Here is a 15202-nt window from a genome sequence, read left to right on the forward strand (position 1 = left end):
GGGCTTCCAGCTGGTTGACCACCTTATTCACCAGATCTAGCTCCCTCCAACTATCATCTGTTTCCAAACCTGAAGAAACACCTCAAGTGTACCAAACGTCACACCATTTCTGATGCCATGGCTGCTACGGATGCCTGGTTTGACGCACAACCGAAGTCCTTCTTTTTGCTAGGCTTACAGAACTTGGAATACCAATGTAAGAAGTGTGTTGTCATCAGTGGAGAGTATGTGGAATAAATGTAAAGTTTCATCATCCTATCTCATTTTTTTTTATGGGTAAAGCCAAAGACTCATCAGCAGTCCCTCGCAATTCCTTTTATCCTTTTCCTTTTTAAAACTTTTAAGAATTACATGGAAGTTTGTGTGATTCAGCACCAAAATGGGTAAACTTCTACCTTTACTATGAGTAATGACAATGCCCGAAACGTGTAAGTGTTGTACGTCCTCCATTTCCTTTAGATTTTGGAATGCCATGTAATTTTTAAAAGCGTTTTAATAAAATTGAAATTTTGCCTCTTTTGGTTCCTCCTTTTTTTAATTTTTTTTTTACATTTTTGTGGTCATCGACCTCGAAGATCTGTACACTAAAATATATGGATACATTTATGGTATTGTGGGGAGCTGAAGTTTTCTCCTTTTTTCATATGCGTGGTGTACGGCCATCTTTATTGCTCCAGCGATGGAAATATTCAGCGTTTTTATTTGATTGATCTTTTTTTTGATAAACAATACGATTTGCAATTTTGGTCCCTTTGAGTCCATGTACTAGAAGGTTTGTATACAGTCACAGTAGTGCAAAAAATAATATCCCCTAAATAAATCAAATGCGGTGACGGGTCCGGGGGGGAGGGGGGGGGACTGACGAGCGCTGTCCTTTCTGTTGGTTTCACTGGGAACAACCTGTAATAATGGAAAAAAAAAATAGTAATAATCCAGCACAGGACTATGTGTCCTTAAAAGACATAGGTGATTGAAGAATATTCCGTAACCCAAACCTTAATGTAGAAGGATTCCATCCATCCAAGAAGACAGGGCAGCGGTTACCATGGAAACACAGACGTCTCCATCCATCAGACCCTCCAATGTACTAAAGGATGAGGGGGGGGATAAAAAAAGAAGAGAAATTATAGTTTTAATGGAGAAATAGGAAGTAGAACAGACTGGAATATAATCGAGGTTAAAGGGAAGAACGCATCTAAAGTACGTATCAACCTCCATTCTCATCCTCTTCTGATCAAAGACCGATTCAATTCTGTCGAGAAGACATGAAACTACTGTCAGGGTTCAATTTATACTCCTGTCATTTCCTATTAAATCTAACCAACTCTGCAGCCTTTCTACCCCGGTGATCTATGTACGTAGGCACATATGTCCTTATACGCCTGGAAACCGCAGCGAACGCCCATTAATTATCCTTTATTTGTTTAGAACCTACACATTATACAGGGACGTGAGACGGGAGAATATTTAATCATCCACTGGTGTCCTTGGCTCGGCGGCACTCACAACCCAGTCCAACCGGCGATACTACAGCAATCAGTATCCAGATGCCTCTATCGGCACGGTATTATCGTGGAAGTTAAAGAAAATTTGTCAATAGAAAATTACATTTTTTCTTAAATTTAGGTTTTTGTGTTAGTTTTTTTTGTTTGTTTATCATGTTTTTTTTATTTTTTTTTGCTAATTTTTGCTCTATTTATTATAATTTTATACTATAGGCACGGTATTGTCTTGGAGGTTAAAGAGAATTTGTCAATAGAAAATTACATTTTTTTTAATCAGGTTTTTGTTATATTTTTTTTAATTGTTTTTTTCATTTTTTGCTCATTTTTGCCCTATTATAATTTTATACTATAGGCACAGTATTGTCTTGGAGGGTAAAAAAAATTGTCAAAAGAAAATAACATTTTTTTTAATTAGGTTTTTGTTAGTTTTTTTTTATTTTTTTAATCTTTTTTCCATTTGTTGCTAATTTTTGCCCTATTTATTATAATTTTATACTATAGGCACGGTATTGTCTTGGAGGTTAAAGAGAATGTCAATAAAACATTACACTTTTTTAATCAGGTTTTTGTTAGTTTTTTATTATTTTTTTCATTGTTAGAAAATTTTTTCCCTATTTATTATAATTTTATACCATAGGCATGGTATTGTCTTGGAGGTTAAAGAGAATTTGTCAAAAGAACATTACATTTTTTTTAATCAGGTTTTTGTTATTTTTTTTTAATCTTTTTTTTCATTTTTTGCTAATTGTTGCCCTATTTATTATAATTTTATACTATAGGCACAGTATTGTCTTGGAGGGTAAAAAAAATTGTCAAAAGAAAATTACATATTTTTTTTAATTAGGTTTTTGTTGTTTTTTTAATCTTTTTTTTTCCTTTTTTGCTAATTTTTGCCCTATTATAATGTTATACTATAGGCACGGTATTGTCTTGGAGGTTGAAGAGAATTTGTCAATAGAACATTACATTTTTTTTAATCAGGTTTTTGTGTTAGCTTTATTTTTTATTTATTTTTTTTAATTACCATTTGTTTTTTTTCCATTTATTTTTTGCTAATTTTTGCCGTTTTTATTATGATGTTATACTATAGGCATAGTATTGTCTTGGAAGTTAAAAAGAATTTGTCAATAGAAATTTACATATTTTTAATCAGGTTTTTGTTAGGTTTTTTTATTATTTTCTTTTAACTTTTTTTTTTCATTTTTTTTAAATTGTTGCCCTATTTATTATAATGTTATACTATAGGCACGGTATTGTCTTGGAGGTGAAAGAGAATTTGTCAATAGAACATTACATTTTTTCTTACATCAGGTTTTGTGTTAGCTTTATTTATTTATTTATTTTCTTAATTACCACTTGGTTTTTCCATTTTTTTTTAAATAATTTTTGCCTTTTTTATTATGATGTTATACTATAGGCATGGTATTGTCTTGGAAGTTCAAGAGAATATGTAAAAAAAAATACATTTTTTTTAAATCAGGTTTTTGTGTTAGTTTAATATTATTATTTTTTTTTCCATTTTTTTGCTAATTTTTGCCATCTTTTTATTATGATGTTATGCCATGTCTGCAATTTGCATAGTTGCAGTCACATACCAGGTAGATTATTATCCACTTCTCAATGTTCCAGTTTCTAGAAATTTCTCTTGATCCCCCCAAAAAACCTTTAACCCAGTCAACTTAATTAAGGATCGGGCAATTTTTAGTTTTTGCACTTTCATTTTTTCCTCCCCTTATTCCAAGATTCCAAGAGCCATCATTTTTTTCCCCCTGTCGATATAGCCATGTGAGGCCTTGTTTTTTTTTTAGCGGGAGGAGTTGTATTATTCAATTACACCATCAATTTTATCATGTGATGTTATGGTGGGCGGGAAATAAATTCCAGGAGTGGCAAAATTACCCAAAAATAAAATTTTTCAATTGTTTTTTGTTGCTTTTACTTACAGCGTTAATTTTACCATAAAAATGTCTTGGCAGAATGATTCTTCAGGTCACTATGAATACATAGATGCCAAACGTATAGTTTTTGTTTTACTTATTTTTTCACTACTTATCAGAATTTTTGAAAAAAAATCTTGAGTTTTTGAGAGCTACGTTTTGCATTTTTGGGATTTGGAGCTGTGTGAGGGCTTGTTCGTTGCACCCCGAGCTGATTATTTTTATTGATATTATATTGAGGTATATACAATATTTTGATCACATATTACATTTTTCTCTGTTGTTGCGGAGGCCGAAAAACTATAATTATGGCTTTTTTTTCTCTCGCTACACTGTTCACCGATCGGATTAATTTATTTTAGATTTTAATAGATAGGACTTTTAGGAATGCAGTGATACCAAATATGTATTTTTTTATATTAATTTTTATTGTGTTAAGGGGTGATTTAACCATTTTTTATTTTCATATTTTTTTAAATTTTTTTCTATTTTGTACTGCATTTAACAGTCTTCTTTGAGCAGTAATAACCTGCAATAGTCTGATCACTTGTTCTATATACAGCAATCCCACAGGATTGCTGCATATACAGTTAGGTCCAGAAATATTTGGACAGTGACACAAGTTTTGTTATTTTAGCTGTTTACAAAAACATGTTCAGAAATACAATTCTATATATAATATGGGCTGAAAGTGCACACTCCCAGCTGCAATATGAGAGTTTTCACATCCAAATCGGAGAAAGGGTTTAGGAATCATAGCTCTGTAATGCATAGCCTCCTCTTTTTCAAGGGACCAAAAGTAATTGGACAAGGGACTCTAAGGGCTGCAATTAACTCTGAAGGCGTCTCCCTCATTAACCTTTAATCAATGAAGTAGTTAAAAGGTCTGGGGCTGATTACAGGTGTGTGGTTTTGCATTTGGAAGCTGTTGCTGTGACCAGACAACATGCGGTCTAAGGAACTCTCAATTGAGGTGAAGCAGAACATCCTGAGGCTGAAAAAAAAGAAAAAATCCATCAGAGAGATAGCAGACATGCTTGGAGTAGCAAAATCAACAGTCGGGTACATTCTGAGGAAAAAGGAATTGACTGGTGAGCTTGGGAACTCAAAAAGGCCTGGGCGTCCACGGATGACAACAGTGGTGGATGATCGCCGCATACTTTCTTTGGTGAAGAAGAACCCGTTCACAACATCAACTGAAGTCCAGAACACTCTCAGTGAAGTAGATGTATCTGTCTCTAAGTCAACAGTAAAGAGAAGACTCCATGAAAGTAAATACAAAGGGTTCACATCTAGATGCAAACCATTCATCAATTCCAAAAATAGACAGGCCAGAGTTAAATTTGCTGAAAAACACCTCATGAAGCCAGCTCAATTCTGGAAAAGTATTCTATGGACAGATGAGACAAAGATCAACCTGTACCAGAATGATGGGAAGAAAAAAGTTTGGAGAAGAAAGGGAACGGCACATGATCCAAGGCACACCACATCCTCTGTAAAACATGGTGGAGGCAACGTGATGGCATGGGCATGCATGGCTTTCAATGGCACTGGGTCACTTGTGTTTATTGATGACATAACAGCAGACAAGAGTAGCCGGATGAATTCTGAAGTGTACCGGGATATACTTTCAGCCCAGATTCAGCCAAATGCCGCAAAGTTGATCGGACGCCGCTTCATAGTACAGATGGACAATGACCCCAAGCATACAGCCAAAGCTACCCAGGAGTTCATGAGTGCAAAAAAGTGGAACATTCTGCAATGGCCAAGTCAATCACCAGATCTTAACCCAATTGAGCATGCATTTCACTTGCTCAAATCCAGACTTAAGACGGAAAGACCCACAAACAAGCAAGACCTGAAGGCTGCGGCTGTAAAGGCCTGGCAAAGCATTAAGAAGGAGGAAACCCAGCGTTTGGTGATGTCCATGGGTTCCAGACGTAAGGCAGTGATTGCCTCAAAAGGATTCGCAACAAAATATTGAAAATAAAAATATTTTGTTTGGGTTTGGTTTATTTGTCCAATTACTTTTGACCTCCTAAAATGTGGAGTGTTTGTAAAGAAATGTGACAATTCCTACAATTTCTATCAGATATTTTTGTTCAAACCTTCAAATTAAACGTTACAATCTGCACTTGAATTCTGTTGTAGAGGTTTCATTTCAAATCCAATGTGGTGGCATGCAGAGCCCAACTCGCCAAAATTGTGTCACTGTCCAAATATTTCTGGACCTAACTGTAGAAGAAATCACACTCTCCTATGAACGCCGGCCACAGGCTGGCTTTCACAGTAGTACTGTGATAACAGACACAGGGGTCATCAGCTGACCACTTGTTGTCATGACCACACATTTGTCATCCGTACGCTGATGAGAGGCTCAAAACAGTGTACCCCACCCCCTGCCAACATGTGTTAAATGCTGCTGTCAGTGATTGACAATGGCATTTAACAGGTTAACAGCTGTGGGTGGAGCGCTGCTCTATCTGCCACTGTTAGAGGCAGATGAAGGCTGAATAACACAATCTTCATCTGCCAGGAAAGATGAGAGCTCGGCCTGCAAGCCTGCATCAAAGGCAGGGACATGACTCATGACATCCATAGCACGTCATTATTCATAAAGTAGACTCTCAGTTCTTTTAAACATATTTTTTCTAAAGGGTTAAAGGGACTCTATCTGCACACAATGACTGTTCAAGCCAAGCACAGATGCTCAGTGCTTCATGTCGCAGCCAAATATTAAGCACATTTTCCGACCTGCTTGCTTTCTATCTCCACTTCTCTTTGATTGACAGCTAAGCCTTCATAGAGCAAGAGAAGGGCAGAGATTAATGGAAAAAAAGCAGGTGGGGAGGTGCACTTAAATCAGGGGTGCACAACATTTTCTGGCCCAAGGGCCACCTTGTAATACTGGACCAATCCTAAGGGCAGCATTGGCATTAAATGGTTGCACCAATTCTGGGGCAGCTGCAGGCTTCTATTTTTACGCTGGGGAGGGCCCAATAATCATTGACCTCCCTAATCTGAGAATACCAGCTGTCTACTTTATCATGGCTGGGTATCAAAATTAGGGGGATATTGCACGTTGTTTTTTTTAAAAAATTATTTAAATATTTTTAAATTAGCCGCCTGGTGTCCCTCGTATTTTGATACACAGCCAATATAACACACACAGCTGGGGGCCACAGCCTCCAGCTGTCTGCTTTATCTGCCCTTGGTATCAAAATACAAGGGACTATTTTTTCAATTATTTATTTTTACACTCCACTTAGGCACCCAGAAAGCTAGTGTGAGGGCAACCAATCACAGATGCTGTCAGAGAGGGTAGGCTGGGGAAGCAGTGAATACTCATGAGATTTAATGAGCAGACCTAGAAGCAGTGCGACAGGTATGCAGAAACTTGGTAAGTATAATTGTCCTGCTTTAATCCTTATTTTGCTTCCTTTTTTTTTTTGTTATTCGGGTGGCTGAACCTGAAAAGTAACACAGACTTCCTTGAGAGGTCCGTGTTTGAGGTCCATGCACAGACATACAGTTAGGTCCAGAAATATTTGGACAGTGACACAAGTTTTGTTATTTTAGCTGTTCACAAAAACATGTTCAGAAATACAATTATATATATATATAATATGGGCTGAAAGTGCACACTCCCAGCTGCAATATGAGCGTTTTCACATCCAAATCGGAGAAAGGGTTTAGGAATCATAGCTCTGTAATGCATAGCCTCCTCTTTTTCAAGGGACCAAAAGTAATTGGACAAGGGACTCTAAGGGCTGCAATTAACTCTGAAGGCGTCTCCCTCGTTAACCTGTAATCAATGAAGTAGTTAAAAGGTCTGGGGTTGATTACAGGTGTGTGGTTTTGCATTTGGAAGCTGTTGCTGTGACCATACAACATGCGGTCTAAGGAACTCTCAATTGAGGTGAAGCAGAACATCCTGAGGCTGAAAAAAAAGAAAAAATCCATCAGAGAGATAGCAGACATGCTTGGAGTAGCAAAATCAACAGTCGGGTACATTCTGCAATGGCCAAGTCAATCACCAGATCTTAACCCAATTGAGCATGCATTTCACTTGCTCAAATCCAGACTTAAGACGGAAAGACCCACAAACAAGCAAGACCTGAAGGCTGCGGCTGTAAAGGCCTGGCAAAGCATTAAGAAGGAGGAAACCCAGCGTTTGGTGATGTCCATGGGTTCCAGACTTAAGGCAGTGATTGCCTCCAAAGGATTTGCAACAAAATATTGAAAATAAAAATATTTTGTTTGGGTTTGGTTTATTTGTCCAATTACTTTTGACCTCCTAAAATGTGGAGTGTTTGTAAAGAAATGTGACAATTCCTACAATTTCTATCAGATATTTTTGTTCAAACCTTCAAATTAAACGTTACAATCTGCACTTGAATTCTGTTGTAGAGGTTTCATTTCAAATCCAATGTGGTGGCATGCAGAGCCCAACTCGCGAAAATTGTGTCACTGTCCAAATATTTCTGGACCTAACTGTAGGTGTCTGCTACGGACCCCGAGCTTTACAGTTTGGGTGTCACGGATGTGTCACGCTTGAGACAGTCCTGTGGTGTCCGGCTGTTGAAGGTCGCATCATTTGGCTACACAAACTGCCCCATGACATTCTCTTTTTCTCTGCTTGGGGTTTATCCCTTCCCTTTTAGGACCCTGCGTATTTCCTCACCTTTCAGCTGCTAATCATCAACACTTCCCTTGGTTTCCTTAAATACTCTCATTCCCCTTGGTCTTTTCTGTTGATACAGGCTTTGGATGCAAGCAGTAGGCTTGTATCCATCTGAAGAAACTGTATGTTTCTGAGTCATTCTGGAGATAAGTTGTTCATGTGTGTGCTCCCTTTATCTTCTTTAGAGTTTAGTGCGGTTGACTATGCACGGATCTCATGCGTTCCCTACCTAAGGCCCAATTCTAGGATCAGTCAGGGTCAGGTATCCTGCATGGCGCATAGGTGCGGAACCTATCTGGGGTGGTCAGGCGAGCCAGGGGTTGGCGGAAGGTTTGGTCAGGGGTCACCATCTCCCCCTTCCCAAGACACAGGGTTTCCAGTCTATTCCTTGTCGCCGTACGCGTGGAACTTCCCCATACCTAGCATGACATTGAGTTTGCCCATGATTATTCATAAGGAATAAAATTTTATGTTTTCCTCATCTTCAGAGCCTGAAAACCTGTACAGAGCTGGCACCTTGATGACAATGCTCCATGCGCTAAATACACCAGTAGCACAAATATCTTTACTGAGCCGAGGCTTTTCTACAATGTATCTGGAACTCTAAATGTGGCTATACTGGTCACAATCCCTCTGCAGAAGTTTCTGAATTTCTACTATGGAGGAATCGGTACTAGGGATGATCGAATACCTCAAATATTCGGCTTTGCGAATATTTTCCGAATACCTCGGCGCTATTCGACTATTCGATGCACAATGTAAGTCTATGGGAAGCCCGAATAGTACCGAATAGTTATTATTCGGGTTTCGCATAGACTAAAGGGGGCTTTACACGCTACGACATCGCTAATGCGAACTCGTTGGGGTCACGGAATTGGTGACGCACATCCGGCCGCATTAGTGATGCCATTGCGTGTGACACCTATGAGCGATTTTGCATCGTTGCAAAAACGTGCAAAATCGCTCATCGGTGACATGGGGGTCCATTCTCAAAAATCGTTACTGCAGCAGTAACGAAGTTGTTCCTCGTTCCTGCGGCAGCACACATCGCTCCGTGTGACACCGCAGGAATGAGGAAGCTCTCTTTACCTGCCTCCCGGCCGCTATGCGGAAGGAAGGAGGTGGGCGGGATGTTACGTCCCGCTCATCTCCGCCCCTCCGCTTTTATTGGGCGGTCGCTCAGTGACGTCGCTGTGACGCCGCACGGACCGCCCCCTTGGAAAGGAGGCGGTTCGCCGGTCACAGCGACGTCGCCGGGCAGGTATGTGTGACGGGTCTGGGCGATGTTGTGCGGCACGGGCAGCGATTTGCCCATGTCGCACAACAGATGAGGGCGGGTACCCACACTAGCGATATCGGGACCGATATCGCAGTGTGTAAAGCGGCCTTTAGATTATGCATCGAATATTCGCGAATAGTGGCGATGTATTCGGAAAATATTCGCGAAGCCGAATAATCGAAGTATTCGATCATCCCTAGTTCCAATCCCTCTGCAGAAGTTTCTTAATCTTTAAAATGGAGGGATCGGTACTTCTTGTGGGCCGTATGATTCCATACGGTGCTTGTTTTGGGGTTATACGCCCCCGATGGAGCATCTGAACTCATGATGTCCCTGTAAACGGCTCGAGCGTTGTAGGGATCTGTTCTACACTATTTCTCTACCATGCAATGCCGGCTCAGGTGCAGATTTGCAGTAAGGCCTGGTCCGTACGAGTGCAATGAATCAATCTTTACATTTTTAAGTCTTCATACAAATTATTCCATCTATTTCCATAAATATTGCACTCGGGGCCTTTTTCCCCTACAGTAAGTAACAGAACATAGATGCTGTGTGTAGGAAATGGCAAGTGACAAGGTATTGAGCGAAGCATTGGAAATCAATCCCCGCTAAATGTGCATCTTAACTATAAGTGAAGAGTAGAAAACAATCCGCTTTTTATGGCCGGGGGAGATAAATACTCTATTTTTATTAGGAAAAAATTGCTTTGGACTAAATAAAGTCATTTGATTAACAAGTCCAAGCATGTGGGGTATTGACGTCTGGGTGGGCAGCGAGCGAGCGGCACGGACGGATTCTACCTAGAATGAACCATTGTCTGCGGGACTGGAGTAGAGGTCCCAGATTTACGAGGGGCCCCTGCCCTGTCTGCGCTCCGGTAAGGTTTATTAAGATGAAATATTGGACTGTGGCAGTGCTCAGTGTTCTGCGGAGAAATAAGATTCTGACCTTTCACCTTTGCACCCTTTTGTAGAAAATTAGCACTACATCATAATTCACACCGGGGAGCGGAGAAGTGAATGATATAAAGACCTTGTCACTCATATTCCTGATATATGAACGTATGTATTCATGTAATATACACTATGTATTTAGTAAGATGTAGCAGAGCCGGATATGTATGAAGCAGCATCATAATAACAGCCAAGCTGCAGTCCTATGTAAAGTGCAATCAATATACTACTGTAATAGACCATGTGCTCAGGGAGAAATATCACCTGATCCATGTATTGGGGGAGAGACTAAAATCTACAAACCCACACACGATGAAAAATATAAATGCACCTCCTATTTTTCATGAACTCGAAGAGCGAAGACTTTTTCTATCTGCACAAAAGACCTTGCTCTCAAATATTGTTCACAAATTTGCCTAAATCTGTGTTAGTGATTGCTTCTCCTTTGCAGAGATAATCCACCCACCTCACAGGTGCGGCAGCATATCAAGATGCTGATTAGACAGCATGATCATTGCACAGGTGCGCCTTAGGCTGGCCAGCATGATGCATGATTATTGCACAAGTGCGCCTTAAGCTGGCCAGCATGATGCATGATGATTGCTCAGGTGCGCGTTAGGCTGGCCAGCATGAAGCATGATTATTGTACAGGTGTGCCTTAGCCTGGCCAGCATGATTATTGCACAGGTGCACCTTAGGCTGGCCGGCATGATTATTGCACAGGTAGGTATTAGGCTGGCTGGCATGATGCATGATTATTGTACAGGTGCGCCTTAGGCTGGCCAGCATGATTATTGCACAGGTATGCCTTAGGCTGCCCAGCATGATTATTGCACAGGTGCCCCTCAGGCTGGCCAGCATGATGCATGATTATTGCACAGGTGCACCTTATGCAAATCAAAAAAGTCCATGGAGCCTCTGTTAGGAGTCGCGACACAGACACTAGCCAGATATCCCTCCGGGAAGGACGTAGCCAAGGGGTGGCTCTCTTTAGGAGACCACTATAACCACCATATTAAGTGGCCCTTTTAGTCAATATCCAACTCTTTGACAAGTTTAAAGATATGACAAGGGAAATACCAAGGCCAGGTATCCATCCACAGACAGCTGTTTCGGTGTATTGCCCCTCATCAGTGTGGAGTAGGATTCTGGCCAGGTGGGAGCACTTTTTTTATTTGCATATTTCCCAGGGGGCAATGCACCTAGGATTTCACTGTGTTGAGCGCCCTTGTTGGTTTCTGGCAGTGTTTTCTCTGGCTGGTCTCCCCGAGATCAGTGATTGTTTTGTCTTGTTGGTCTACTAGGCATTGCTCCCACCTAGCCAGAATCCTACTCCACATACCAATTCCATAAATACCAATAAATAGAATGCACTTGTGTTCACCTGCCCATACCAGAACCCACTGCCACCATGGGACCACTCGATTCACAACATTGACATCAGCACATGACACCGTACACACAGTCTGCTCTGTACAGTGAAAACCAGGGTTCATCTGTGAAGAGAAACCACTCCAATGTGCCAGACGCCATTGAATGTGAGCATTTGCCCAACAATGACCTGCAGTCAGGTGGAGACCCCGATGAGCACGACGAGCAGCAGAGGAGCTCCCGGAGACCAGTTTGTGCAGGAATTGTTTGGTTTTGCACCGATTGTTGCAGCCGCTGTCCGGGGGGCCGGTCTCACGCGACCTTGGAGGTGAAGATGCTGGATATGGAGATCCTAGACTGGGGTGGTCACACGTGGTCTGCCAAATTCTTTCAAACACCTTATGGTAGAGAAATGAACATTCAATTAATGGCCATCATCTCTGGTGAAATTCCTGCGGTCATCAGCCACCTGCACACTCCCTCAAAACCTGCGACATCTGTGGCATTGTGCTGTGTGATAAAACTGCACACTTTAGAGTGGCTTTTATTGTGGCCAGCCTAAGGCGCACCTGTGCAACAATCATTCTGTCTAATCAGCATCTTGATATGCCACACCTGTGAGGTGGACGGATTATCTCCGCAAAGAAGAAGTGTGCAGTAATATTTCAGAGAATAAGGCCTTCTAGGTCCATAGAAAAAGTCTTAAATCTTTGAGTTCGGCTGATGAAAAACGGGAGCAAAAACAAAAAAAGTGTTACATTTCTATTTTTGTTCCGTGTATTTACATGCTCATGCAGCTCTTTCAAAGACAAGTAAGAAATAATCTTATGGCTGGTCCGTCGCTCTGTTCCTGAAAAAAAGTGTTTGAATGTATTTTTAGGCAGCTTGGTGGCTCAGTGGTTAGCATTGTTGCTTTACAGTCCTGGGTTAAAATCCCACCAAGGAAAACATCTGCAAGGAGTTTGTATGTTCTCCCCGTGTTTGCGTGGGTTTCCTCACAAACTCCAAAGACACACTGATAGGGAATTTTTAGATTGTGATCCCCAATGGGGACAGTGATAATGATGTCTGTAAAGCGCTGCACACTATGATGGCGCTATGTAAGCAATGCATAATAATATGCAAATCATTTCTAGATTTTAAGTCTCTGTCACTCCAGCTCTATTCCCAGAGCCACAGCTGCCTGTAGGTAACACGGTACACCGCCTGTAGGTAACACGGCACGCCTGACGGGTACACCGCCTGTAGGTAACACGGCACGCCTGACGGGTACACCGCCTGTAGGTAACACGGCACGCCAGACACGTACACCGCCTGTAGGTAACACCGCACGCCTGACGCGTACACCGCCTGTAGGTAACACGGCACGCCAGACACGTACACCGCCTGTAGGTAACACGGCATACCTGACGCGTACGCTGCCTGTAGGTAACACTGCACACCTGACGTGTACACCGCCTGGCTGTAGGTAACACTGCACGCCTGACGCGTACACCGCCTGTAGGTAACACGGCACGCCTGACGGGTACACCGCCTGTAGGTAACACGGCACGCCTGACGGGTACACCGCCTGTAGGTAACACGGCACGCCAGACACGTACACCGCCTGTAGGTAACACCGCACGCCTGACGCGTACACCGCCTGTAGGTAACACGGCACGCCAGACACGTACACCGCCTGTAGGTAACACGGCACGCCAGACACGTACACCGCCTGTAGGTAACACGGCATACCTGACGCGTACGCTGCCTGTAGGTAACACCGCACACCTGACGTGTACACCGCCTGGCTGTAGGTAACACTGCACGCCTGACGCGTACACCGCCTGTAGGTAAACCTGTACAGCTGACAGTAGTACTACACCACCTGTACCCAACACTGCACACTTGATATGAACTGGCTGTATATAACCACATACACACACTGTATATAGCCTCCTGCCGCCTCTGTGGCCGGTAGTTAGTTGGTCACTGACTATCTGATCTCCAGCCGGCACCTCCCACATGTGGCGCCTTCATCAACCGTTTTCAGCACGGTACAGCTGTGTGAGAGTCTCCATGACAACAGTGCGACGCTTTCTATTCCTCTCCACCAACCTTCTTGGGCTTACTCCTCATTGGGTAGCATTCCTTTCACTCAGCCAGTTCTACCTTTCTATTGGCTAATCTCACCCGTCGTGCTGGTTACTATAGGAAGCCGTTTCCTAGGCGACCAGAATATTCACCCTACTACCGGAAGCGGTAGGGTGGAAGTTGTTTTGGATTGGTCCCTGAGGCCGGGCGGAGATGTGCGGTTGGACAGTTCACCTGTCAATCTTCCGCAGCGCGCTGTGTAGCGGGTTAGGATGCGATTCTGTGAGGATCTGAGGAGAGAGTGCTGCGGCCGCCGGCAGAGATGGTGAGGGGCTGTGTATGCGCGGTATATCGGGGGCTCTGCCCTCCTTCTCGGGGTGCTGGGCTTCTGAGGCCGTGTGTAATTATTTATTGCCTTGAGAGTGCAGTATTTGTAAGACAACAGCTAATAAATGGCGGCTGGACACAGTTCTGACAGAAAGTTTTACAATAATGTATTTATTTAAGGAGGCCCCAGTCACAGGTTTCATAGGTGGAGAAACATGGCAGACACGGGGTGGGGAGGGGGATGCAGGAGCCGTGACAGTGCTGGTGGATGGTGGACAGCTACTCCCAGCCTCTCCAGTGTGGCGGTAACTATGACAGTGGCATCTAAGGGCTCAAACTACAGTTTGAGGTCAAGCTGTGTTACAGGGTCGATTCCTGAGCCCCCCAACATTTGCAGTGCTGACAGCACTAGCGGCAGGACCCCCTGGGCGGGGGCGGATGTACCATCGGCGGGACCCCCTGGGCGGGGGCGAATGTACCATCAGCGGGACCCCCTGGGCGGGGGCGAATGTACCATCGGCGGGACCCCCTGGGCGGGGGCGGATGTACCATCGGCGGGACCCCCTGGGCGGGGGCGAATGTACCATCAGCGGGACCCCCTGGGCGGGGGCGAATGTACCATCAGCGGGACCCCCTGGGCGGGGGCGGATGTACCATCGGCGGGACCCCCTGGGCGGGGGCGAATGTACCATCAGCGGGACCCCCTGGGCGGGGGCGGATGTACCATCGGCGGGACCCCCTGGGCGGGGGCGGACGTAGCAGCGGCAGGACCCCCTGGTCGGGGGCGGAGGTGCCAGCGGCGGGACCCCCTGGTCGGGGGCGGAGGTGCCAGCGGCGGGACCCCCTGGTCGGGGGCAGAGGTGCCAGCGGCGGGACCCCCTGGTCGGGGGCGGAGGTGCCAGCGGCGGGACCCCCTGGGCGGGGGCGGATGTACCATCGGCGGGACCTCCTGGGCGGGGGCGGACGTAGCAGCGGCGGGACCCCCTGGTCGGGGGCGGAGGTGCAAGCGGCGGGACCCCCTGGGCGAGGGCCAGATGTCCCAGCGGTGGGACCCCTGGGTGGGGGTGGACGTA

At 43.9% G+C, this 15202-nt stretch overlaps 1 protein-coding gene and 1 long non-coding RNA gene across 2 annotated transcripts in view; one reads left to right on the plus strand and one right to left on the minus strand.

Annotated features, from left to right (window-relative positions):
• Nucleotides 1-519: 519 nt before the first annotated feature.
• Nucleotides 520-13753, minus strand: LOC142255440 (uncharacterized). The gene is made up of 3 exons (XR_012727422.1): nucleotides 13653-13753; nucleotides 996-1087; nucleotides 520-900 (listed from the first exon to the last, which is right to left on the minus strand). It is a non-coding gene; the product is annotated as an uncharacterized LOC142255440 (long non-coding RNA).
• Nucleotides 13754-14071: 318 nt separating this feature from the next.
• Nucleotides 14072-15202, plus strand: part of PMFBP1 (polyamine modulated factor 1 binding protein 1) — a 166617-nt gene continuing 165486 nt past the window's right edge. Inside the window, exon 1 of the mRNA XM_075326032.1 lies at nucleotides 14072-14127. The gene's annotated coding sequence lies outside the window, so the exon portion shown is untranslated. The remainder of the gene's footprint in view (nucleotides 14128-15202) is intronic.

Source organism: Anomaloglossus baeobatrachus, chromosome 10 (genome assembly GCF_048569485.1).
Source record: "Anomaloglossus baeobatrachus isolate aAnoBae1 chromosome 10, aAnoBae1.hap1, whole genome shotgun sequence".
Taxonomy (NCBI): Eukaryota; Metazoa; Chordata; class Amphibia; order Anura; family Aromobatidae; genus Anomaloglossus; species Anomaloglossus baeobatrachus.